The sequence below is a fragment of the Salvelinus fontinalis genome, chromosome 13, assembly GCF_029448725.1.
Source record: "Salvelinus fontinalis isolate EN_2023a chromosome 13, ASM2944872v1, whole genome shotgun sequence".
In the NCBI taxonomy this organism is placed as follows: domain Eukaryota; kingdom Metazoa; phylum Chordata; class Actinopteri; order Salmoniformes; family Salmonidae; genus Salvelinus; species Salvelinus fontinalis.
In genome coordinates, this window is record NC_074677.1 from 55,029,274 (window position 1) to 55,035,278 (window position 6,005).

A 6,005-nucleotide genomic window follows, 5' to 3' on the forward strand; every position below is an offset into this window, starting at 1 on the left:
GGGATTCACCATTACGCACACCTGGAACTCATCATTACGCGCACCTGTGAATCCTGAACTCCATTGCCTTCATCTGTTCCTCCCCTTTATACACTGCTCAAAAAAATAAAGGGAACACTTAAACAACACAATGTAACTCCAAGTCAATCACACTTCTGTGAAATCAAACTGTCCACTTAGGAAGCAACACTGATTGACAATAAATTTCACATGCTGTTGTGCAAATGGATTAGACAAAAGGTGGAAATTATAGGCAATTAGCAAGACACCCCCCAAAACAGGAGTGATTCTGCAGGTGGTGACCACAGACCACTTCTCAGTTCCTATGCTTCCTGGCTGATGTTTTGGTCACTTTTGAATGCTGGCGGTGCTCTCACTCTAGTGGTAGCATGAGACGGAGTCTACAACCCACACAAGTGGCTCAGGTAGTGCAGTTCATCCAGGATGGCACATCAATGCGAATTGTGGCAAAAAGGTTTGCTGTGTCTGTCAGCGTAGTGTCCAGAGCATGCAGGCGCTACCAGGAGACAGGCCAGTACATCAGGAGACGTGGAGGAGGACGTAGGAGGGCAACAACCCAGCAGCAGGACCGCTACCTCCGCCTTTGTGCAAGGAGGTGCACTGCCAGCGCCCTGCAAAATGACCTCCAGCAGGCCACAAATGTGCATGTGTCTGCTCAAACGGTCAGAAACAGACTCCATGAGGGTGGTATGAGGGCCCGACGTCCACAGGTGGGGGTTGTGCTTACAGCCCAACACCGTGCAGGACGTTTGGCATTTGCCAGAGAACACCAAGATTGGCAAATTCGCCACTGGCGCCCTGTGCTCTTCACAGATGAAAGCAGGTTCACACTGAGCACATGAGCACATGTGACAGACGTGACAGAGTCTGAGACGCCGGAGACGCCGTGGAGAACGTTCTGCTGCCTGCAACATCCTCCAGCATGACCGGTTTGGCGATGGGTCAGTCATGGTGTGGGGTGGCATCGCTTTGTGGGGCCGCACAGCCCTCCATGTGCTCGCCAGAGGTAGCCTGACTGCCATTAGGTACCGAGATGAGATCCTCAGACCCCTTGTGAGACCATATGCTGACACATGCACATTTGTGGCCTGCTGGAGGTCATTTTGCAGGGCTCTGGCAGTGCTCCTCCTTGCACAAAGGCGGAGGTAGCGGTCCTGCTGCTGGGTTATTGCCCTCCTACGGCCTCCTCCACGTCTCCTGATGTACTGGCCTGTCTCCTGGTAGCGCCTGCATGCTCTGGACACTACGCTGACAGACACAGCAAACCTTTTTGCCACAGTTCGCATTGATGTGCCATCCTGGATGAACTGCACTACCTGAGCCACTTGTGTGGGTTGTAGACTCCGTCTCATGCTACCACTAGAGTGAGAGCACCGCCAGCATTCAAAAGTGACCAAAACATCAGCCAGGAAGCATAGGAACTGAGAAGTGGTCTGTGGTCACCACCTGCAGAATCACTCCTGTTTTGGGGGGTGTCCTGCTAATTGCCTATAATTTCCACCTTTTGTCTATTCCATTTGCACAACAGCATGTGAAATGTATTGTCAATCAGTGTTGCTTCCTAAGTGGACAGTTTGATTTCACAGAAGTGTGATTGACTTGGAGTTACATTGTGTTGTTTAAGTGTTCCCTTTATTTTTTTGAGCAGTGTATGTCACTCTCCCAGGTTCACTCACCAGATGGTATTGTTCTTGTGTATCGGCTGTCTGCCTTATGTTAGTGGCGTGTTCTTGGTTTTGTTGTTTTATTAAAACGTTTCACCTGCTTCTGACTTCACTGCCGCATCATTACAGAATACCAACTCAAAATATGGAAGCAGCAGGACAACCGGACATCTCCCAGACGATCAATGAACAAGTTAACCTTCTTCGTCAACACCATGATCAACTGGGGATGGCCATGGAATAGGTTCTCGGCAGTCTACAACGTCTCAACAGTGGAGGATATTCTAGAGCCAGTCTACCCAACGAGCCAGGCCATTCAGCAACCCCGCTCAGGTCAGCGATGCCCTTCTATCCCTCCCGGAGAAATATGACGGTACACCATCCAAATGCCGTGGCTTCTTCCTTCAGTGCTCACTCTATTTCGCACATCAGATGGGAGCTCCCACCACCGAGAGGTCTAAAGTTGCAACGGTTATTTTTCTGCTGACTGGGCGGGCATTGGAATGGCCTACGGCCGTCTAGGAGAGGAGGAGCTTGAGTCTTATGAGGGGTTCATGGCTCTGTTTTAATTTTATTTTCGATCATCCCGCGGCGGGCAGAGAGGGAGGTGAGCGTCTGCTTCAGCTCCAGCAGGGGAATCAGACGGCTGCTGAGTATGCGCTTACCTTCCGGACAGTAGCAGCTTCCGGTGGATGGAATGAGCCGGCGCTCAGCACGTTATTTAGAAGAGGTCTGCGAGAGGAGGTCCAGACGGAACAGGCCTGCTGAGATGACAACCTCACTCTGGACACACTCATTGTGATGGCCGTCTGAATAACCTCCTCCAGGAGCGTCGGCATCGACATCACTTCCCTCCCTCCTTTGGCGAGTGTATGGGCTCAGAGCCTGAACCCATGGTGGTAGGGGTCACACGTCTTCCCATGGCGGAACGACGCAGACGGAGGCAGCTGGGGCTCTGTCTGTACTGTAGCCAGGGAGGGCACAAGCGCCAGCGGTGTCCATTACTTCAGAATCCGGGATCCACTAGAACAGAGGGACGGTCACTTGATGTTACATCACCTGGACCAGGAGTGAGTATTCCATCTACTGCTCTTCCTGTTAGACTCTTTTAGGTACCCATCACTCTGGCTGACTGTCCCTCATGCCCTGTGTCTACAGCTTTAGTGGCTCCCGGGGCCACGGGGAACTTTATGGATCAGACCCTTGCCTCCTCTCTCAATATTACTACCTACCCGCTCTCCTCTCAATCAAGCAAAGGTATTTATAAAGCCCTTCTTACATCACCTGATGTCAAAGTGCTGTACAGAAACCCAGCCTAAAACCCCAAACAGCAAGCAATGCAGTTGTAGAAGCATGGTGGCTAGGAAAAACTCCCTAGAAAGGCCAGAACTTAGGAAGAAACCTAGAGGAACCAGGCTCTCCTTTTCTGGTTCAAGGTCTAGACTGTTGGCCTCTAGGATTCGGAACCATCACACACATCTCCCAACCACTCACCCTCACTGTGGAGCCCAATCACCAGGAAAACATCCCCTTCATCACCAGTTCACAAGATCATCCTCGGCCTACCTTGGCTTCAACGCAATAACCCTACCATTTCATGGTCGAGGATGAGAATCACCGACTGGTCACCTGAATGTCAGAAGACCTGCTTTCCTGTCCCTTGTGGTTCCACGTTGGTTGAGAGTCCTGTGGTTGCCCTCCAGCCCAACATCCCGGAGGAATATCAGGATCTAAGGCAGGTATTCTCCAAGACCCGGTCTTCCTCCTCATCGCCCCTGGGACTGTGCCATTGACCTGTTTTCCAGTGCTACACCACCTCGCAAACACATCTACCCTCTGTCAGTGGCTGAGACCCAGGCCAGGGAGGACTACATTCAAGAGGCGCTCCAACAGGGTTTCATCCGCAGGTCCACGCCCCCTGCGTCGGCTGGCTTCTAATTCATGGCCAAGGAGGGAGGATTACGACCTTGTATTGATTACCGTGGACTCCATGACATCCCCACGAAGTATCGGTACCCTCTCCCGCTGGTGCCATCGAGCAGCTCTGCGGGGCCCAGTTCTTCACCAAACTGGACCTGCGGAGTGCCTACAATCTCATTCGCACCCGGGAGGGGGATGAGTGGAAGATGGCGTTCGGCACGATGTATGGTCACTATGAGTACTTGGTTATGCCCTTTGGCTTAGCCAATGCTCCGTCAGTGTTCCAGGAATTCGTCAACGAGGTGTTCAGGGACATGCTTGGACGTCAGGTGACTGTGTACATCGACGACATCCTGATCTTCTCAACCAACCTGGAGGATCACATCACTCACGTTCGAGCAGTCCTGGAATGCCTCTTGTCTAACCACCTGTTCGTCAAGGCGGAGAAGTGCCAATTGCATCAGAGGGATGTCTCCTTGGGCTACCAAATCAGCCCTCAGGGAGTGAGGCTGGAGGACAAGGTAGATGCGGTAAGGTCATGGCCAGGCCCAACCACCAAGGGGTTACAACGGTTTCTGGAGTTTGCCAACTTTTGCAGCCGCTTCGTCAGGAATTTCAATACCGTCGCCGCCCCTCTCACCTCCCTCCTCAAGGGTGTGCCTCGTAGTTTGCTTTGGTCTCCAGCAGCCGACGAGGCGTTGTTAAAACACCCAGATCCCACCCTACCTTTTGTGGTTGAGGTAGACGCATCGGAGGTGAGTGTGGAGGCGGTTTTGTCAAAGACAGGGGGACACATTAAAATTGTATCCAAGAAACTGCCCCCCGCAGAGAGGAAGTACATCTGCCATCGTGAGCTCTTGGCGGTGAAGTTGGCATTAGGAGTGGTGACACTGGCTGGAGGGTACCAAGGAACCATTTGTCATCCTCACGACCATCGGAACTTTGAGTACATACGGACAGCGAGGAGACCGAAAAGGCGCCAAGCCAGGTGGGCCCTCTTCACCAGGTTCAACTTCCCTCTGACCTATCGCCCAGGTTCTAAGAACATCAAGGTCGATGCCCTGTCCCGTATTTACGATTCGGGAGAGGCTATTGTCCAGAGGGTACCCATTATCCTATCCTCCCGAGTCGTGGGTCCAGTGGTTTGGGACGTAGATGTGGACATCCGCCAGGCTCTAGAGGGAGCCTGCACCCTGGAATTGTCCTCCCGCGCCCATCTACGTTCCCACAGGGATAAGGGATCAGCTGCTGACCTGGGCACACACAGCTGTCTTCGCTGGACATCCAGGTATTTCTCGCACCATCCATTCCACCCCTGAGAATACTTGTGGCCCACCTTGGTGCAAGATGTTACGAGGTATGTCAACTCCTGTTCCGTGTGTGCTCAAACCAAGTCCCCCCGGAATCTCCTGCCGCTTCCCGTGCCTCAGCAACCTTGGTCCCATCTGTCATTGACTTTGTTACTGATCTTCCCCCTTCTAATGGTTTCACCACCATTCTGGTGGTAGTGGAGTGATTCTCCAAGTCATGTAGTTTAATCCCTATTCCTGGTCTTCCCACTGCTCTCCAGGTCACTGAGGCACTCTTCTAGCAGGTCTTACAGTATTATGGCCTTCTAGAGGACATCGTCTCAGACCGTGGACCCCAATTCACATCCCGAGTATGGCGGGCCTTCTTGGAGAAGCTTGGGGTCACGGTTAGCCTCACATCCAGGTATCGGCCTCAGTAACGGGCAGGTGGAGAGGATGAATCAGGAGCTGGGGAGGTTCCTGAGGAGTCACTGTCAGGACTGGCAGGGTGAGTGGGCACGTTTCCTTCGTTGGGCAGAGTATGCCTAGAACTCTCTACGTCACTCCTCCACTGGGTTGATCCCCTTCCAGTGTGTTTGGTTTCCAGCAGGTCCTGGCCCCGTGGACCCCGGGCCAGACCGCGGCTCCTGCGGTAGATGAGTGGTTCCGGTGCGCGGAGGACTCGTCAGGAGCAGGCAGACCGTCATCACAGTGAGACCCCTGTGTTCCATCCTGGGGATCGCGTCTGGCTCTCTACCAGGAACCTCCCACTCCGCCTGCCCTGCATGAAACTGAGCCCCCGGTTTGTGGGTCCATTCAAGGTTCTCCTTGAAGGGTCAATGAGGTGACATACAGGTTACAATTACCCAGTCACTACCGTATCTCACCCTCTTTTCATGTCTCCCTTCTCAGGCTGGTGGTTCCTGGTCCCCTAGCTGATGCTGTCCCCCCCTGGACATCGAGGGGAGCCCGGCGTATTCTGTCAGATCCCTACTGGACTCCCAACATCGTGGGGGTCAGCTCCAGTATCTGGTGGACTGGGAGGGGTATGGCCCAGAGGAGCGGTGTTGGGTTCCAGGGGAGGACATTCTGGACCCCAACATCTGTGATT